General features: G+C 44.2%; 1 protein-coding gene across 1 annotated transcript in view; it reads right to left on the reverse strand.

The window, feature by feature from the left end:
• Positions 1 to 20,965, reverse strand: part of NHSL1 (NHS like 1) — a 217,542-nt gene that overhangs the window by 152,668 nt on the left and 43,909 nt on the right. The gene's annotated exons all lie outside the window — the stretch shown is intronic.

The following is a 20,965-nucleotide window of genomic DNA, read 5'->3' on the forward strand; positions in this document are numbered from 1 at the left end:
ACCCGCCTCAGCCTCCCAAAGTGCTGGGATTACAGATGTGAGCCACCGTGCCCGGCCCAAGTGCTGTTCTGTATTTACCAGAAGGGCTGCTGAGCGCTTTCCTCAACTCTTCCTCCGTGGAGTGTGCATACATACAGCAGCAAAGGTCAATTGGTGTCATTAGTAACTGGCGTGTTTTCCTCTAGTGCCCCCATCCCTGTATACATCAAGGAAAGGTTTAATAGGAGAAGCTAAAGGAACATTTCCTGCCAAGCAGCCAAAAACAATAACTAGTCCATTCGGGGACTAGACTTATGACTCTCCCTCAAAGTAAGTGCCCACTTATGCCAGATTTCCAGAAACCGTGCACCCACAAATCATAAGGCCTAGGGATACGTTTGCATAATAACCAGTTCTCTGTCTACTGGCTAGTGCATATTTCTGTTATATTGGGCCTTGATTATTAAATCTTCATTTATCTAAGAAAGTCAAATAAATTAACTACTTTTACAACTGGATCAGAGTTCCTGTTGGTCAAGAGAATATAATGGTTTAAATCAGCTTTGTAGGTAATATTTAGATTTTAACTCTGCATATTAGATATATACTCTAATTAGCTGAGAACATCCTAAGTGGGCTTCTTAAGAAGCTACTATATTGACTCAAGCTATATTTGTTTAGCAACCACGATGAGCCCTACATTTTAGTTATGTGGATTATCAACCCAAGAGCCATACCAATCACCCCTCCCGGCAGTAGGTCCAAGGCTACTTTGTGCCATATGCTTCCTGTATATTATTGCTAATCTTCACAATAACCCTGCCATGGAAAATCCCTACATTTATTTCTTTATTTATTTTGATGCAGAATCTCACTCTGTCCCTCAGGCTGGAGCACATGATCTTGGCTCACTGCAACCTTTGCCTCCTGGGTTCAAGCAATTTTCTTTCCTCAGCCTCCCAAGTAGGTGGAACTACAGGCACGCGCCTCCACGCCTGGATAATTTTTGTATTTTTAGTATAGACGGGATTTTGCCATGTTGGTCAGGCTGGTCTCAAACTCCTGATGTCAGGTGATCTGCCCACCTCAGCCTCCCAAAGTGCTGGGATTACAGGCATGACCCACCGCTCCCCACCCACAAATCCCTACTTTTACAGTAATTTTTTTTTAAGTAACTTCAGCTATAATCTTCGAAGTAATGAAAACATCTTAATGTAGCTATTTTTCCGCAAGAAAATCTACATTAGACTGCCTTGTCCCCATGTGGGACAGACGTGCTGAACAGATTTTATCCGCCTTCCTTACCGCGCTGCGCTGCCCCCTCCCCTCTCACTGTCAGGCTGTCAAATTCGAACTTCTGCTGTCATCACATGTGCCAATAACTGCTCCCTTCCTACCACTTTGCCACTGCTGAGCTTCAGGCCTTAGGAATCAAATAAACAGGATTGTTTAAATTACATGTTTAGTGGGAGTTAATGAGGGCTCACGGAATAAAAGGCAGAGCCTCTGTGGAAGGGCTTTGTCGCAGCTGCCTTTGGCCAGCACCCATCTCCTTCACCAGCAGGATGGAAGCCCCAGGGTTGAAATGGCTGGAGGAGCAGACCCTGCATAATGACCCCCAGGTGGATCTTTACACCACGTTTATGATCAATAGAATCTTTTATATTAAGTTCTCTGCATTTGAGGGTCACTTACCCGTCACTGCTGACAAAGGGACAAGAAATTACTCTATATTACTCTATATATTTCAGAAATGATGTAAGTAATACATTAAGGAAAAGTTAACTATAAAAACTGGAGGCATCAGAATAAATTACCAGAGGAAGTTCTAGAATCATCTCCTTTGGGAATTCCTAAGTCAAATGCCCATTAATTTGGAAAGATTTATTTGTGCTTCTACCAAGAGTCAAAGGAACAGACTGATATGTTTGGAAGGTTCTTGCCATAAGACGCAATATTTTATGTTTCAACATATACTGCATCCTTAAAAAGGAGTTTATCATAAATGAAAGTTGGAGACTTAATAAAAAGTGTTAAAGAGGACAAGATATAGGATTAGACAAACCTTTCAATGCAACCAGGCATGTAATTGCTCTACTCGCCATCTGTGTAAACTGCCAGCCAAAAATAGGAACTAATTTCAAGTGCCATCAGTTTTTTGGCCTCACAGGCCACAAATGAGCACTGTGACTTTTCACTTCCATGTGTAGCTTGCCTGCCCTGTCAAACCTAGAGAAGAGAACAAGAGAGGCCGCACCCTGAAGTTAGAAATCAATGGGAAAACACGGCTGGATTGCGAGAGCAGCTGGGGTTGGCTGGTTTGACTGGGAGTGAGGCGCATAAACAGAAGGCATGTGAACAGAGACAAAGGTGCAAAGAGAATCACATAGAGCAGAGAGGAGGACTGCTCTCTATGGTGTCACATTCTGAGTGGCCCTGCCTGGGCTGGGAGCAGTGAAGTGTGCCTCTCATCAGATTACCGCATGAGTCACCCGGACAACCCACAGGGGCCTTTAGCTTAGGACAGGGTACAGTAGGTTTTCCAACTATCATCTCCTGTGAATAATTTAACAGTAGACTTAAATGGAAATCTTTCTATGAGGTAATTTGTACACACGAATAATGAAAGCTTATCTCAATATCAAAAGTAAATACTTTGAGCCAGATATTTATAACTAGAAAAACAAAACCACCAAACCGTATTACCCCCAGGACCACAGCAAACACACTCCCCATAGTACATTAAATCCTTCTTCCTTTATCCACCTTTCCACCCACCAAGGAATGGAACCAGTGATTGTACTCCAGAAAGAAGTCATGGAAGGCAAAACACAGCTAATCACCTATTCAGAGCTGGTCCCGTTTTCAGGTTGCCCACAACTACCACTGCTTTAATACTTAAAAGAAGGAAAAGCACTGACTTCTCATTAAACCCTGGCTTTAAAAGCCACAGTGCCTTCAATGGAATTAATAGTGCTGTTCCCCTCAAAGGGAAAGACTCAACACAAACATTTATGCATATGTATCACCACCAGCCCAACTCCCACCTTTCAAAGTCTTCATGCCTGCAAAGGGCGAACAGATCTGACATCCTAAGCCTTAGCCGCACTGTCCCGATGGGATCACTTGATACAGGAGCAATATGGCAGATTATTGTTCTCAGTCCCCAGAGGTGCGAGGGGATAAAGGATGTCGCCAGTACGGAAGCCGCCACTGACAGAGAACATGGACGTCAGAGGCTTGGTAAGCAGTACACAACCAAGAATGCGACATCTGCACCAACTTTCACCAAGAAAATGTCCCCAGTCTAAGGGGTTCAGATTACAAGAAACCCTAAAACGGCATCAACTTTGAGATTCTTCTGATACAAGAAGACCAAGGGCAAACTTACTCTGAGATCAAAATAAAATTCCAAATAAATAATTTTTTTAAAAATAATAACTTCCTTTGTTCTTGATACCTTTCCTATAGCCTCTCCTGTGATCACTGTGGTTATTATTTTTTTCTATCTACTCAACCAGTTTTTTTTTTTTTTTTTTTGCAAATTGTATTAAGCATCTAAAATCACAGGAGAGCTTATTGAAATGCAGAGTGTGATTCAGGTCTGGGGAAGGGACTGAAATTCTGAACTCCCAGAAGTGCCCAAGTGATGCTAGTGCACAGACCAGGTTTAAGTTAGCACAGTGCTAGACTATAATGCCCTCTGAGGCCAGGGAGCTCATCTGTCATCTTCCTGTCCCTTATAGCAGTGGTCCCCAACCTTTTTGGCACCAGGGACCAGTGTCGTGAAAGACCATTTTTCCATGGACAGCAGGGTAGGGGGTGGTTTCAGAATGAAACTGTTCCACCTCAGCTCATCAGCAGCATGAGATTCTCATAAGCAGTGTGCAACCTAGATCCCTGGCATGCATGGCTCACAACAGGGTTCGCACTCCTGTGAGAATCTAATGCCACTGCCCGTCTGACAGGAGGTGAAGCTCAGGCAGTCATGCTCACTTGCCCACAGCTCACCTCCTGCTGAGCGGCCCGGTTCCTAATAGGCCACAGCCCGGGGTTTGGGGACCCCTGCCTTATAAGACCTTACACACAGCGAACATTTAGCCAATGTTGGTTGACAGGGTGAAAAATGGAACCATCTGTCATTTCCATGTTACCTCTTTATTTTGATCTTAACAAGTTTCAGCGTAAGGAGATAAGTAGGCCTTTACAGCAACCACTCCTTTATCACTAAATCACAAAAAGCAAAAGTAAAATGTATAAACTGGCAAAAAGTATACAATCTGAATTAAAGGGTTAATAATAAAACCCCATCCATATGGCCATACTGTTTCACTTTGGGAAGAAAGAAGGTTATTAACTGATAGGCGTATGCTTTCCTTCATTTATTAGGACATCTTCGCTGCTTCCATCCATCAAAACTTCCGAATCCAATGTTCCAGGCCAGCCCAGTGCAATCAACAGTGAGCCAAAATCAAAAAGCAGCCCACATTCTACGTGATAATCCACACACAGGCTGGGACCTGCTGGGTTCTACTAGGTGAATTGAATTGCTCCATGCCAGTGGAAAAATGTTTTTACGTCAGTTTTTCCTAGTAGATGTTTAAGAAATTACAAAGAATTTTCCAATCGACCTTACGTGACCTTCTAAAGCATTTATTCTATTTAACTCTATCTTTAAAACTATACTCGCAATGGCGCTACAGTGCTTACACTGAATATATCCGACTTCTAACAGACATTTTATCAATTCAGCCTACTTTTACTGTGCTACGCCTACATACTAAATACATGTGACACATTGCTTGATACAAGCAGTGATTTCCAGTGAAGCAGATAAATCTTACTTTTAATGATTTATTAACAGAATTGAATATAAAGTAACTAAAATTAATCAGGAGCACCCAGTCAGCAAAAACATCGAGTATGTTTCCAAACAAGGAAAGAGACAGAAATGCAAAAACATATATTTAGGATTATTGCAGCTATGCATCAGTATGGGTGTCACCTCCAGAAATAGCAAATGTTTCCCAGTTACAGGGATCAGTTCAAATATTTATTGATCTCTATGCTAGGAGATGGGCCAAGGAGGCTGATTCTAAAGCAAAAAAAGATAGGGCCCTGCCCTAGAGGAGTATTAAATGTGTTGTAGAAGACAGATATGCACAGTTACTTTCAATATACTGCAAAAAAACAAATGCAAGAAACAAGTAGTAGGCCCGAGTCAAGCCTCTGGGCTTCAGTAATTTCTTCGGGATGAGATGTGCTCTCTAGCTGAGTTTTCTAGTGGTTGGGAGATTTAGTCAACCAGTAGTGTGTTAGTAAACTGGCTCTCTGGGGCGGGGATGAGGGACGTGGGAAGTCATGACTTTTAATACATATTTCCCAATTTCCATGATATAAAGGCTCCCACCATGGCCACTTTCAAGTCACCAACAATTTAACAATCAGCCTGCTAAAATCTTGAAATTTAAGAACTGGCTCCCACAGTCAGTATGTGCTGGCTCCAGTACACCACTGAATTTGGCCAACACAATCATTTGGCAAACATAATGACTTGGTAGGAAATTAATCACCCCATAATTACCAATTCTTTAATTATTAGCATGGGTGGAGGGAGAGAAATCTATAAATGTTACCTGACATGGGAAAAAGAGATACATAGGTATGATTCAGTTAAGGATCTGGAGATGCGGATACTATCGTGGATTAGCTGGGTGGGCTATAAATGCAATCACATGTGTCCTTTCAAAGAGAGAAGCAGGGGGAGATTTCAGCCAGAAGAGGAAAAGGCAATGTGACCACAGAGGCTGAGATCGAAGTGATTCAGCCACTAGAGCTGGACACAGCAAAGAACAGGATCTTCCCTAGAAACTCTGGAGGGAGTGCAGCCCTGCCAACACTTTGATTTCAGACTTCTGGCCTCCAGAGCTATGAGGGAATAAATTTCCATTGTTTTAAGCCACCAAGTTTGCGGTGGTTTTTTAGAGCAGCTGTATAGGAAACTGATGCAGTGGAGTACCAATGGGAGTTTTGCAACCTGCTCTATCTTTAAGCATTTCTGTTCATTTTGTAAGAATTTGGAGATCTTTTGCACTCTTATACTTTTCTAGTTTTCTAATTCCTTTTCAGTCCTCTTTTGTTTGTTTATAAAAGCAAAAGTTTGGAAGACTAGATCTAACAGGGAATGAGTAGAGGCAGTTTAAGTTGCCAACAACTGGCAATTTAGAGAGATTTTTCACAGGCCTGGGCGTGGTTGCTCACACCTGTAATCCCAGCATTTTGGGAGGCAGAGGTGGGAGGATCACCTGAGGTCATAAGTTCGAGACCAGCCTGGCCAACATGGTGAAACCCCGTCTCTACTAAAAATACACAAATTAGCTGGGCATGGTGGTGTCTGCCTCTAATCCCAGCTACTTGGGAGGCTGAGGCAGGAGAATTGCTTGAACACAGGAGACTGAGGTTGCAGTGAGCTGAGATCACGCCACTGTACTCCAGCCTGGGTGACAGAGTGAGACTCCGTCTCAAAAAAAAAAGGAATTTTTGACAACAACAAAAAAAATCAAAGCAGGATCTGCAAGCATTTATACCAAGTGTTGTGAGGCAGTGACACTGGGCTGGTGTGGCCTCTGGCTCTTACTTTCTGAATCTTATAGTCTGCTCTGTCACATCAGAATGCTCTGACAAGGGGGAAAAAATGAGAAGTTTTGAGGTTCTACTTTTTTTTTTTCCTTTGAGTCAGAGTCTTGCTCTGTTGCTCAGGCTGGAGTGCAGCGGCGTGATCTTGGCTTACTGCAGCCTCTGCCTTACAGGTTCAAGCGATTCTCGAGCCTCCACCTCCCAAGTAGCTAGGATTACAGGTGCCCACCACCATGCCTGGCTAATTTTTGTATTTTTAGTTGAGACAAGAGTTTCACCATGTTGGCCAGGCTGGTCTCGAACTCCTGATCTCAAGTGATTTGCCCACCTCAGTCTCCCAAAGTGCTGGGATTATAGGCAGGAGCCACTGTGCCTGGCCCAAAGTGGCCTTAATTTAAAGAGTAGTTTTTAAATCACTGAGAATATGTAAATGGAATACAATAAATAATCTTCAGTTAATATCAGGACACTCCATTTCAAGACCAAAAAAATCCCTTTTGCCCTGGGGAATAACTGGATGAACATGAATGAGAATATAAAATATTTTAAAAAGAAAAGAAAAAAAGATGGGACCAAAAAAACTTCAAAAAATTTTGAAATCAGTAAGCAAACAGTCATAATGACCCATTGGCTTTCAGTCACACTGTTCTAGACAGATCACTGCTGCCATCTCGGTGGTGTAGATGTATTTGATAGGTGAAGGTACTGAGGAAGAATGTGATGAAGTATCTCACCTAAGGTCCTGAGCTGAGCATCCACCCAACCCCAAGTCAACAGCCTTCCCTCTGTGCTGAGGGCCACTGCCTGCGGGTGTCTCCCCTGGGCTACTGCCATGCCCTGGGAACTGGGCGACCTGCTTTTGGCTGTGCACCTTCAATCTGTCCTCCCCACCACCAGGCATACCATGCTCCACGCCTCCAGGCCCTTGACTCTTTATCTCCTCCATCTCTGGAACATTCCTCATCTTTTCCACCAGCTTTACTTTTTACTCACCCTTCAAAACTTCTGCCGGGAGCTGTCTCAATTTAAATAAGCAAATGTTTTTTGGGTCCTGTATCACTTAACTATTGCTGCCCCCCAAACTCCTGCAAAACCCAGTGGCTTAAAGCAGTCATCACTTACAATTTCTCAGAGCTAGTGGGTCATCTGGAGGGTAGTGAACCTCAGTTGAACTCGGCTGAGAGTGGCTATGCTCCAAAGTGGCTGTCCCTGTGTGCCCGAAAATGAGAAATTTCCTGGGACATGGAACTGCAGTTTTAAAATGCGGGCAGTCCTGGATACACCAGGATGGCTGGTCACCTTGGCGGTGACCTCCAGGTGTCCCTCCCCCTCCTAGGACTAGTAGGCCAGTCCAAGCTTGTCTTTTCCATGGCAATGGCACCAGAGAGCACCAGCTCAGCTGCAGAAGCTTCCTAGGCAAGAGGGCTACTCACATTCCACTGGCCAAAGCAGGTCATGTGCCCAAGCCCAGCATCACGGGGCAAGGAATTAACTCCACTTGCCCAAGGAAGTGGGGGCAAGGGGTGAATATTTCTGAATGTCATCTACCACAGGCACCTACTTGGGCAAGTTACCAAGGGTTAAAGTCTCCAAAAACACCACTCCTGACCTCAGGGATTGGGCTATGTGAGGTACCCCTGCTATGTGTCCCCATAACAGCCCACACAGAGAGATGCTGTGCTTCACCTGTGGCATCTGAAATTATGCATTTGCCATTCCAGACTGTAAACCACCCAAGAGAAAGAACTGAGGCTTTTGTCACCGTGTGCCCAGGACCCAGCATACAGTAAGCACTAAATTGATGTTTGTTAAACTGCACTGGTCCATCATATGCTGTTTATCGTCATGTTCAACTCTCTCCTGACAGATGAACTCAAGTTTCTTTACTGGATCTCCTTTGATATTCCCCCACATAAAAAGGTTGATTAGATACAGAGCCAGACAGCATATATTTTAAGGCTTTGCTAACTCTATAGTCCCTACTGCAACTACTCAATCTGCCATTGTAACAAAAAAGCAGCCAGACAACACATAAACAAAGGAGGGTAGCTGGGTTTCAATAAAACTTTATTTACAAAAACATGGCAGGTGCAGTGGCTCACACCTGTAATTCCAGCATTTAGGGAGGCCAAGGTGGGAGGATTACCTGAGGCCAGGAGTTGGAGAGCAGCCTGGACAACAAAGTGAGACACTCCCCACACCCCAACTCCCACCTCGTCTCTACAAAAAATAAAATGCGTTGGTTGTGGTGGTGCTCGCTTATAGTCCCAGCTACTCAGGAAGCTGAGGCAGGAAGATCACGTGAGCCTAGGAATTTGAGGCCGCAGTGAGTTATGAATGCACCACTGCACTCCAGCCTGGGCAACACAGCAAGATTTTATCTCAAGTAAATAAACAAATAAAATAATATTAAAAACTTTCCACTCACTCTGCAACTAAACTAATTCACCTGATCCTTTTCCTACAACCTTGTTTATGTAATTAAATGAACACTTCACAGCTGGATATATCTAAAAATTGATCTCTATGTCTCTATATTCAATCCGCAAATCTGATTAAGGGCACAGACGTTTGTGTTTCTCTCACATACTGTCTATTAAAATTTCACTCTTTTAAAACTTAAAAAATTTAAGATGACTTTATCTTTGTATATTTTTCTCTTCAGCTCAACAAAGTTTTACAGCCACGTGCACTGCAACTCTCCCAACAGTCATCAAAATCCGTGAGTAGAAGAGCTATTTAGTGAAGGGGAATCCAATTTGACAATGACTACTTCAGTGGTCCCTGTGCGATTACTTTTGTTACAGTCCTAAAGTAATGAACTCATCTGATAAGGAGAAATGCAGAGAACAAAAGGCCTAAAGAACACTTAAGACACTCAGAAATTTGAGGTTGAAACACTTGTTCCCCAGGATCAAAACCGGGTATGTTAAACCAAGACAACTTCTATTACCATAATAGGCTACTTGAAGATATGCCATCATGAAGAACGTCAAAGAAGGACGAAGTACCTCTACAAAGTAAACACCGTGCCCTTTCCACTGATGGCAGACTGGAGTGGACTGATGGAAACTGGCAAGCACAAATGGAGACATTTGTTCCAAAGATTCTCCTTCCTAATCGTCCTCCTCCCAGCCCAGTCACGCAGGCATTTCCCTGAAACACAGGAAGAACTACAACAGAGCTGCCACAAAATGCACCTGTGTGGGTAAGGACCCCAGGGCCTTAATAGTTGTACTTACCCTTGGCTCTCATTTCTCTGCTTGAACCCCGACATGCTACAGACACCCGGGCCTCTATTTCTTAGAGTTGTTATGAAAACTAAGTGAGAAAGGCCCATTATTAGCACTCAGTAACTAAGAGGTTATTTTCAGCAACAGCAGGAACAGTCCTTGAAATAGATGTGGCTGGTGGACCAGCACAGATGATTAGTTACACCTGGTGTGTACAGGGAGCGGGAGGTGAGCTGGGATTGAGAGTCAGATTCCATCAGGAAATATTTCCCATCAGGGAGATATTTCACTCATGCCAGAATTACGAGGAAAAGAAGTGAGCACCCAAGTCTCACCTGTAATAATACAATTCTAAAAGTGACCAGCTTGTGTCATTTCACCTAGTTGTGAGGCATATTTTTCTTCACAGGATGTGAGGCAATGAATGGTTCAAAGAAAAGTGTGGAATTCCGACAACTTAAAAGAAATTACTACAAAAAGAGCACAAGCATAGCTACCTTATCTCATAAGGAATGTCAGTTATTTTAAATGACTGAAAAATTTAAAAAATTGAAAACTCCAAATTTGGTCAAACTTCTCTCTCTCTCATGTTCCATCCTAAAGTTTGTTTCACTGATAATTTTTCTAGGGGGAAAAAAATGAACACAGAGGAAAAATACCGCACTGAATCGCTCTATAAAATACACATCACTGATTACAGCTGATAAGAAAATGCTTGGTTAAAAGTGAGCTACATTTCAAAACAGGGAGAAAAGGCAAGGAAAGTTAGCTCACAACTGTAATCCCAGCACTTTGGGAGGTGAGGTGGGAGGACTGCTTGAGGCCAGAAGCTCAAGACGTGCCTGGGAAACACCGCAAGTCCCAGTTTCTACAAAAAAAAACAAAAAAACAAAAAAAACAAAACTTAAAAATTAGCTGGGTGTGGTGGTGAATGCCCACAGTTCCAGCTACAAGGGAGCCAGAGACAGGAGGATCACTTGAGCCCAGGAGTTCAAGGTTGCAGTGGAGCTGTGATTGTGCCACTGCACTCTAGCCTGGGCAACAGAGCAAGACCCCAACTCTAAAAACAAAAACAAATAAGTAAGAAAAAAGAGTTAATAGTGTCAAAATCTTTTTTTTTTTTAGATGGAGTCTTGGTCTTGCCCAGGCTGGAGTGCAGTGGTGCAATCTTGGCTCACTGCAACCTCCACTATCCAGGTTCAAGAGATTCTCCTGCCTCATCCTCCCAAATAGCTAGAATTACAGGCACCTGCCACAACATCCAGCTAATTGTTATATTTTTAGTAATGACAGGGTTTCACCGTGTTGACCAGTCTGGTCTCGAACTCCTGATCTCAAGTGATCTGCCCACCTTGGCCTCCCAAAGTGCTGGGATTACAGGCATGAGCCACCACGCCCAGCCCAAAATCTTTAATTTATAACAGAGTCCAACACCAGTTATTCAGCACATAGGGAATTATAGCAGGGTATAGCCTATGCTTGAGGTATAATAAGTGACATCACTTAAGAAGTAACAAAGTCACTTAAGAATTAATATGTCAATATAATGCTCAGCCACTTCCAGAAGAGACCCCCTTTACATAATGAGATTACAATGAGGTCTGAGGAAAGATTAAAATCTAATTTACTTAACTAGGGTAAGCTTCATAATAAAGTCTACCTAGAGAAATCAATAGTCTCATCAAATGTTCTGCCACCAGCCTAATAAAGGTAGTGGGGGGAATGTGAAGGAGGGGATAATCAGTAAGCATTTGCGGGTTTAGGATCCAGAGCCAAGCACAGGGCTTGGGACACTGTGAGTCCCCTGTGTTTGACGGCCTCGTGCTGCTCAAAAACAAACGACCCAGGATGGGTCAGGCCCAACTGAAACTGTGTCAGTGCTTTCATTCTCAACCACGGCTGAACATCAGAGCCATCTTTCAAAAAGCTTCTTATTCAACAGGTTATGGGGGTAGAGTGGGTTTGAGGTTTCTTGTTTGGCACATGTGTTTTTCTTAGGTGGGGATGGAGTCTCACTCTGTCGTCCATGCTGGAGTGCAGCGGCACAATCTCCACTCACCGCAACCTCCACCTCCTGGGTTCAAGTGATTCTCCTGTCTCAGCCTCTCGAATAGCTGAGATTACAGGCACCCGCCACCACGCCTGGCTAATTTTTGTATTTTTAGTAGAGATGGGGTTTTGCCATGTTGGCCAGGCTGGTCTCAAACTCCTGATCTCAGGTGATCCACCCACTTCGGCCTCCCAAAGTGTTGGGATTACAGGCGTACCCCTCCAACAGTGAAACCCCGTCTCTACTAAAAATACAAAAAATAAGCCAGGTGTGGTGGCAGATGCCTGTAATCCCAGATACTCGGGAGGGCATCAAGAGCAAAACTCTGTCTAGAAAAAAAAAAAAAAAGAAGAACAAAAATAAGAAGCTTCGTGTTCTGTGTAAGGTAAGCCTCTTATCCTACGTTTAAGAACTACTGATCTTTAAGAAACTTCACATTCTGTTTATAGATAGAGCTGCCAAGTGAAATGCTAATTCTATGTTTCAAACGATAACATTTAAAAGACAAAGAAAATGAAGGAGCCTGCCATTGTTTTGATTCTAATATTTTAAAATGTTTAAACACACATCAAATGCAAAGCCTGAAATTCACTGCCTTGGAAGCTTCCCATGGAACATGCCAAGGTCAACGGGTCTCTGAGTCTAAAAGGACACAACCTGGCACCATCAAGAAGGACACAACAACAGACACCGCCTCCCATGGTCACTAGGAAAGTCAAGTTGAACACTTTATACTGTTTGTTTAACTTACAGAAGCTTGGGGCCCAAGAAGAGCTTAGAGATAATCCCATCATACACTTCCTTTTTTTTTTTTTTTTTTTTTTTGAGACAGAGTCTCGCTCTATTGCCCAGGCTGGAGTGCAGTGGCCGGATCTCAGCTCATTGCAAGCTCCGCCTCCCAGGTTTACGCCATTCTCCTGCCTCAGCCTCCGGAGTAGCTGGGACTACAGGCGCCCGCCACCTCGCCCGGCTAGTTTTTTGTATTTTTAGTAGAGACGGGGTTTCACCGTTAGCCAGGATGGTCTCGATCTCCTGACCCCGTGATCCGCCCGTCTCGGCCTCCCAAAGTGCTGGGATTACAGGCTTGAGCCACCGCGCCCGGCCCCATCATACACTTTCATGGTACAGATGAGGAAATGGAACCAGAAAGCTCATGTGCTGGCGGTGATGCTTGCCCCCTGGCGGCAGGAATCACATCTCAGCAGTCTACCGCTGTGTGGCCCAGCACCTCGCAGGTACTCCTTAAAATCCTTAGAAATTAATTCTCAGGGTTAGGTCATCAGCAAAGTTGGGACTCAGAACCAGGCACAGTTTAAAATAATAATAATAATAACTGGCTGGGTCTGGTGGCTCACGCCTATAATCTCAGCACTTTGGGAAGCCCAGGTGGGTAGATCACTTGAGGTCAGGAGTTCAAGACTAGCCTGGGCAACATGGTGAAACTCTGTCTCTACTAAAAATACAAAAATTAGCTGGGTGTGGTGGTGTGCGCCTGTAATCCAGCTATTGGGAAGGCTGAGGCAAGAGAGCTGCTTGCACCCAGGAGGCAGAGGTTGCAGTGAGCTGAGATCACGCCATTGCTCTCCAGTCTGGATGACAGAGCAAGACTTCGTCTCAAAAATAATAATAAATAAAAAATAAAATAATGACACTGCAACTACACTGAAAACAAACTGAGCCTAAGTAAAGCCATTTTCCAAGGTCATACCCCTCCAACAAAATGGAGCTTGAACCTATCTGTCTTCACCACTGACCTGAAGCACCGGAATCATCTGTCCATAGAACAGACACTTGGCATATTAGAAAACATTCCTTCTGAGATTAACACAGCAACCTGATCTCTTAAAATGTGTTGTTGTTATTAAATTTTAAGTTTGGGTGAAAAGAAAGCTCTAGAGAAGAAGAAATTAACTTTGTTATATGGTAACATTAAGGGTAAACGGTTTGACTTAGAGCAGATGGCTCTATTAGAAATAAGACTTTTAACGGCTTCTTGTTAGTATAGTGGTTAGTATCCCCACCCATCCAAAATAAGACTTTTTACCTCATCCACACACCCCACTGAAAATCATGTTTGAAATCCCGCCTTCCATATGGAGCCATCCTCCCAACACCACGTGCAGTGCCCATAGTTGACCAGCAGGTGGCAGAACAAAACAACCCATCCTTGAGAAAGCCACAGGCAGGGGAAGAGAACTGCTGGGCAGACCATCAGGGAAGGAGTATTTGTATCCTAACACCCGCCCGCCAAAATTGCAGTAGGAACCCGCAAAGGATCCTGCATCCAACTAAAACCTGAGGGTGGCTCATGAAAGCAGTCAAGTATCCATTAGCTTCAACAACCTGGAGATTAACACTCAGAAGTGTGTCCTGTGCATTCACAGGAGAGTATGGGTGAGGTGTGAAGGAGAAAGCACAGAGGGCGTGCCAGCATCCCAGGGGTCATATCAAATGACCTGTTCCCCCAAATGATGCGGGGTGCTTACTAAAATACAGACCCGGGGCCCACCCTAGACAACCAGAGTATGTAAGGAAAGGGCCAGAGAATCACCTGGGGTCTTCATCAGCCAAGCGGAGGCCTGGCTGGCTTGTGCACTACGGCACTGCCATAACCTGCCCACAGGTGAGGAGTCACCTTCCACCACGTGCTCGGGGTAGGCAGCAATGTAGAGGCTTGGCAGAGACTCGCTCGCCCCTCACTGCTCAGCACACAGAGGGTTCAGTAGAGTCACCTGTGACGATCTCTGTACCTGCACCCTCCCCAGCCTCCTTTTACCCCAAACCCTCATCTATGCCTTCCCTGTCCTGTTCATTCTACCTCCTTCTCACAGCAGGAATGAACTGGCTTCCTCCTTTGCATCTTCAACCTCTTTTTCTAGATAATACACTCCTTTCCCTTTGCTGATAACCTCTGATCCTCTACATCAGACAGCAAATCGCCTCTCCTCAGCCGGCTGCTCCTCCGAGTCGGCATAGTCCCAGCCTCCGCATCCCCAGCACTCCCTCTTCCTCGGCCCTTGCACCTTGGCACCCACACTGCTCCTGTGGGTCCCCAGCCACCTCAGAAATAAAGACACTGAATGTGCTGACCGGGCTGGCTCTGAGCCTGATTGCCAGCCTCTAGTGTTTTTCTACAATATTTCTACTCTCTTTTTTTTTTTTTTTTTGAGACAGAGTCTCACTCTGTTGCCCAGGCTGGAGTGCAATCTCGGCTCACTGCAACCTCTGCCTCCTGGGTTCAAGCGATTCTCCTGCCTCAGCCTCCCAAGTAGCTGGGACTACAGGCGCCCATCACCATGCCCAGCTAATTTTTGCATTTTAGTAGAGACAGGGTTTCACCATGTTGGCCAGGCTGGTCTCAAACTCCTGACCTCAGGTGATCCATTGGCTTTGGCCTCCGAAAGTGCTGGAATTCCAGGCGTGAGCCACTGCGCCTGGCCTACTCATACCTTTCATGTCGGTCTGGTTGCTCCAAACCTTTAGGTTTTCCCTGAAGCCCACTCCCACCTTCACTCCCAAACTCAAAGACAACTCCTTTGCACAAAACTGCAGTCAAGCCCCTCCTTTCTCCCTTTCCCCCCACTCCCCAAGGAAAGCCCCTGCCCCTCTTCCCTCTGATTCTTCCTTCTGGCCTGCACATCCTGCCCAATCAACCACCAACTCCAGCCCTGATCTTGGCAAACTGCTGTGCTGGGGCCTCTACCTCATCAAACGCAAGCTCCTCTGCCTTCCATTTCATCCCCCACAACAGAATCCAACCTGTCTGTGTGGACTCCTCAGTTCTCCATCCTCTTCAGCATCATCCCTGACCCTTAAAGCCGCTGTTTACCCTCTCCACTGGGAGAACTGGCATAGTACCAGGCTGCCTGGTCATATGGGATTTCCCTCCTTTGCACCGTGGGTTACTGATGTCAGACCACTGACACCTCTCCTGTCCATCAGTGATAATCATTCCTTAAGAAAAAAATTAACTGTGGATGGTCCGTAAAATTATACCGTATGTTAAGAAGCAAGGCTTTAGTCTTTTCCTTTGCCCCCCTCAAAAATATGCTGGAGCAACAGAGAGAGGCAAATAGCACAAATATTTGAATCAGGCAAGGCTGGCTTCTAATCCCGATTTCAGCAGGCCTGTGTATTGACCATTGGATCTCGGGCAATCCTCTGGGAATCGCCTCCTCGCAAGAAAAAGAACAGCAATACCGCCACCTAGTGACTGTATGGGGCAAGCACGGAGCACTCAGGAGGCACTCAGACCTATCTTCTTGAACTTGAGAATTTGCAGCAGCATATTAATCAGCAAAAGGAATAGGTAAGGGACTATTGATAGCAGTTATCAAGGGGGGAAACACTGGTAGCAAATATTATACTGTGGCTTAAGTTGCACAAAAAAGGGATAAAATTATGAAAGCTATCAAATATTATTTAAAGTAGTCCCTCCCCTTTATCAGCAGTTTTGCTTTCTGCAGTTGAATTCAGGCACCTGAGGTCAACTGTGGTCTAAAACATTAAATGAAAAATTCCAGAAATCAATAATTCTTAAGTTTTCTCCTTTTTCCTTTTATTATTTATTTGAGATGGAGTCTCACAATGTTGCCCAGGCTGGAGTACAGTGGTGTGTTGATCAAAGCTCACTGCAGCCTCCACTTCCAGAGCTCAAGCAATCCTCCCACCTCAGTCTCTTGAGTGGCTGGGACCACAAGTACACGCCCCCATGCCTGGCTAATTTTGGGGGGTTTTTGTTTTGTTTTGTTTTTGTTTTTGGTAGAGATATCTCCCTGTGTCGCCCAGGCTGGTCTTAAATTCCTGGGCTTGAGTGATGTGCTTGCCTTGGCCTCCCAGCATGCTGGGATTACAGACATGAGCCACCCTGCCCAGCTAATTCATCAGTTTTCAATTGAGCACGGTTCTAAATTGCGTGATGAAATCTCCCACCGTCCTGCTCTGTCTAGCCCTGCACGTGAATCATCCTTTTGTGCAGCAGAGCCACGCTGCGGACACACTCTCCCGAGTTACTGAACAGACCACTCGGTTATCAGATTGGAAACACGTAATGTGTACAGGGTTCCGCAGCCTCCATGGTCTCAGGCATCCACTGAGGGCTTTGGAACCTATCCCTCATGGATGAAGGGAGACTACTGTAACTTTGAAAGTTCCCATTTGAAAATGTTTTTTGGGTTTTTTGCTCAATTATTCCATGACAATAAATGCATTCTCACAGCCATAATCAAACTAAAGAAAATTTAATTATCACCCTCAAGAAAACTACACTGCTTCCTGCTCCCCAAAACACAATAGTAAATATCCACATTATCACTTTTCAAGATTGCACAGATAATTTCTAATAGGTCCCACACCCACATTTCAAGGTACCTGTCAATTCAGCCCGCATGAAAGAAAACAACTGAATGAAAACAGAACACAAGATTCTTCATATACAAAAATGACTGTGTAAAAACTACACAGGCCAGGCATAGTAGCTCACACCTATAATACCAGCACTTTGGGAGGCTGAGGCGGGCAGATCACTGGGGGCCAGGAGTTTGAGACGAGCCTGGCCAGCATGGCGAAACCCTGTCTCTACTAAAAATACAAAAATTAGCTGGGCCTGGTGGCGTGCACCTGTAGTCCCAGCTACTTGGGAGGCTGAGGCATGAGAATCACTGGAACCCAGGAGGTGGAGTCTGCCGTGAGCCAAGATTGCTCCACTGCACTCCAGCCTAGGCAACAGAGCGAGACTGTCCCACAAAAAAACAAAACAACAACAAAAACACCCACATAACCAGAACTAAAAAGTGAAAACTGATAGGTATGCAGGTAATTGCCCCTAAGTAAAAAGGTCTGCAGATGTATTTTAGTAGGCTGGTCTACATATTTTCTAAACATCATAAGACATATGAAACAGGGTAGCTAGGAGCTACTTCAGCTTTTTAAAGGCAATTGTGATGGAGCAAAACTTTTGCCTGTAGACAATAATTAACCTTTCTCCAAAAGCATCACACACATATCATTTTACATATCAAACGCCACAGCCACAGGAAGTCAGTTGCCCACAGCCTTATAAATCAAAGTTTACTTGCTTCCTCATTTTCTGTTATGGACTTTCCTAGCCAAACTCTGTGACTGCAGTTCACTTCAAATTTTAAAAATAAAGTTTATTTAATGGAGCCTTGATGAATCCCATCTGAAAGCCATTAAAACATACACACCCACTTCCACACAAACCAGAGAATCAGTAGAATTCAAAGATTTATTGAATCTTGAAGCTGGAAATGATCTGAGTGACAAATAATTCACAACTCCTATTATTCATAGGAGATAGACGGGTTCTGAGAGATTCCGGCACTGTCACGGAGGCGGTCAGGAGCACTGCTGGGACTAGAATCCCGTTGTCCTTGCCCCAGTCCAGGCTCTGCCCACTCTCCCATGCTTCAGGTCTGGCTCTGAAGTTCGTGATTCCCCCTTGATAGTCTTCAAGTACATCAGTGAGTCACGTTTCCGTTTCCTCTGACTGTTCCAAACACTGGGCTTTGGTAGCACAGAGTTCATTCATTCACAATCATGCTAATTCACTCATACAGAGAGAGTGCTGATACACTTAGGAATGACGACTTAACACGCAACCCTCGAATCAGTGAGGCCAATGGCTAAATTTAAAAATAAAAGGAAATCTAGCCCTTAGCACTCAAAATACTTCCTTTCAACCTACTGTAAAACAACAAACTCACTTTCATTAGGAGATGAAAAGTGAGTCATTTCTTTCATCCAGCAGACGGTCTCCCCAGGCACAAACTCATGCCCATTATACTTCATGGGGCCTTTCAAATATTTACTTGTTAGCAGTATTCTTCCTTTCGGGTCAAAGATGATAGTATTTAGCAACACAAAGAAAGCTGAGGGATAGAGTTATGAATTAGTAAACTGCTTTGCCAAGCCTTCCATTTGTTAACTCAGACCCAACTTCAAAGGGGATTTTAAAGAGAGGTTCAGCTGTCAGAAGTTAACTCTAAGAAAACTGTTGAATCGAAAAGTGACTTGGGCAGTTTTTCCCAAACTGGTGTTAAGGAAAAACTGTTCAGTTGTAGGTGTAGGAGCCAAAAGGATCTTCCTACGCAAATAAGCTTAGGGGGAACAAAGTTTTTAAAAGGTTTTTTGTCTTGTTCACTACAGGACTTTCCCAGCCTTTGACATGCTAATGTTGCTGTAAATGTCCAGGGATGTGGTGGGGGTCAGTTTATTTTGATCACATTAATTATGTGGTTGGGGGATGTGGATAAAATAGGAGAAATGCACTACACTGATTCAGCAGCTTCTAAGCAACAGAGAAAGGGTTTGGCTAAAGTACCAGTATTTTTGGTATTCAGTAGCAAAGAACAGTTAGACTCTCATTCACAACTGTTTCAGGACAAGGTGGGAGTATCTATTCAGTCATTTGGGAGAATGAACCTATGTAGAACGAAATCCTTGAGAGCTTAACTTATTGCCAATAGGACTGCCAATTTTGCTGGGCTTCTGCAACTGCTCCCTGGCTCTAAGCAAAAACAGCCCCTGTACCTGTTCTTGGGGACTGACGTGAAAGTCGTTGAGTATTTTCCCTGAACTCTTTGATCTTCATGTACTTGTCTATTTCAATGCTTTTTGACCATGGCTGTACATCAGAATCACCTAGGGAGCTTTTCACTCTACAGATGTATGGGCCCAGTGCCAAATCTACAAAATACAATATGATTCCCAGCAAGCAGCACCCAGAGCTGAAAACTACTCCTCTGCTTCCCAGGAAGATCAAGACAATAGACAAATAATTGAGAGTGCAGGTACTTTAAATTGCGCACATTGACACTGACAAGGAAAGGGCTACATAGCAAGATTTTAAAGAGTCCCCAAGTTTACAGATAAAGAAATCTGTATCTCTCACTCAAAAGTGGGCTTTTTCTTTTCTAGATGATTTTCACAAAGAAAGAAAAATGTATTTTGAAAGGAGCAAAGTGCTTAAAACGAGGAGTGCACTACAAAACTCGTTCAGGGGTCGACTGCTGTGGTTAGCTGGCTGCTGGTTCACGCATGAGCCCAGATCCTGTTCCCCAGAACAAGCCCCATCCAGCACATGACCCTAATTTGCAACTCAACATTTCACTATATGTCTTGGACCTTTGCAAGTCACTTTAGAAATTCAAAACCAGAGATTCCCACTAGGCTGATGCCAAGCCTACTGTACAGTATACATCACAGGCGTAGGCCTCTGCAGGTCTTCTAGGCACGTCAATCAATCACCTACAGAAAATAAAAAGTGATTCTTTGAAAACTATTTCTTTCTAAATAATATTTCCTTGAGCTATTTTATGCATATAGTCTCTAGACAGTATATGTCAGGAAAAGGACCAGCCACTAAGAAGAGGAAGAGAGTTAAAATTAAAGATACAGGCCGGGTACAGTGGCTCATGCCTGTAATCCTAGCACTTTGGGAGGCCAAGGCAGGAGGGTCACTTGAGGTCAGGAGTGTGAGACCAGCCTGGGCAACATAACGAGATCTTGTCTCTGCAAAAAATAGTTAAAAATTAGTCGGGTGTGGTGGCAAGCACCTGTAGTCCCAGCTACTCAGGAGACCAACGTGGGAGGATTATTTGCGCCCCAGGAGTTCTAGGCTGCACTAAGCTGTGATCCTGTCACTGTACTCCAGCCTAGGCCACAGAGTGACACCCCATCTCTTTTTTTAAAACAGATATATTAAGTCTGTTTTACAAAAGTGAATTTCAATAACTTCAATATCATAGGGGAACCTGGAATCAATTATAAAAAGATTATCTCCCTCTTTCCTTTCTGAATTTTTTCAATCAGCAGAAAATATATTTATGTACAACGAATGGGTAAGAATAGCATATCATACAGGTAAAGTTGAAAGATTTTGGAAACAAAACACTGAGTCCTATGGAGACAATGGGTAAGAGAAAGTGGAAAGTGAGGGGTCCAGAGGCTGCCATGCCAACCTTGCACCTATGCTCCACGATCTACATAACTGGCAGAGGGACTCTAATATGGCCCGACTTTCTCCTCCTTATTACTAGCATGGTGG

This window comes from Macaca mulatta, chromosome 4, assembly GCF_049350105.2.
Source record: "Macaca mulatta isolate MMU2019108-1 chromosome 4, T2T-MMU8v2.0, whole genome shotgun sequence".
Classification (NCBI taxonomy): Eukaryota; Metazoa; Chordata; class Mammalia; order Primates; family Cercopithecidae; genus Macaca; species Macaca mulatta.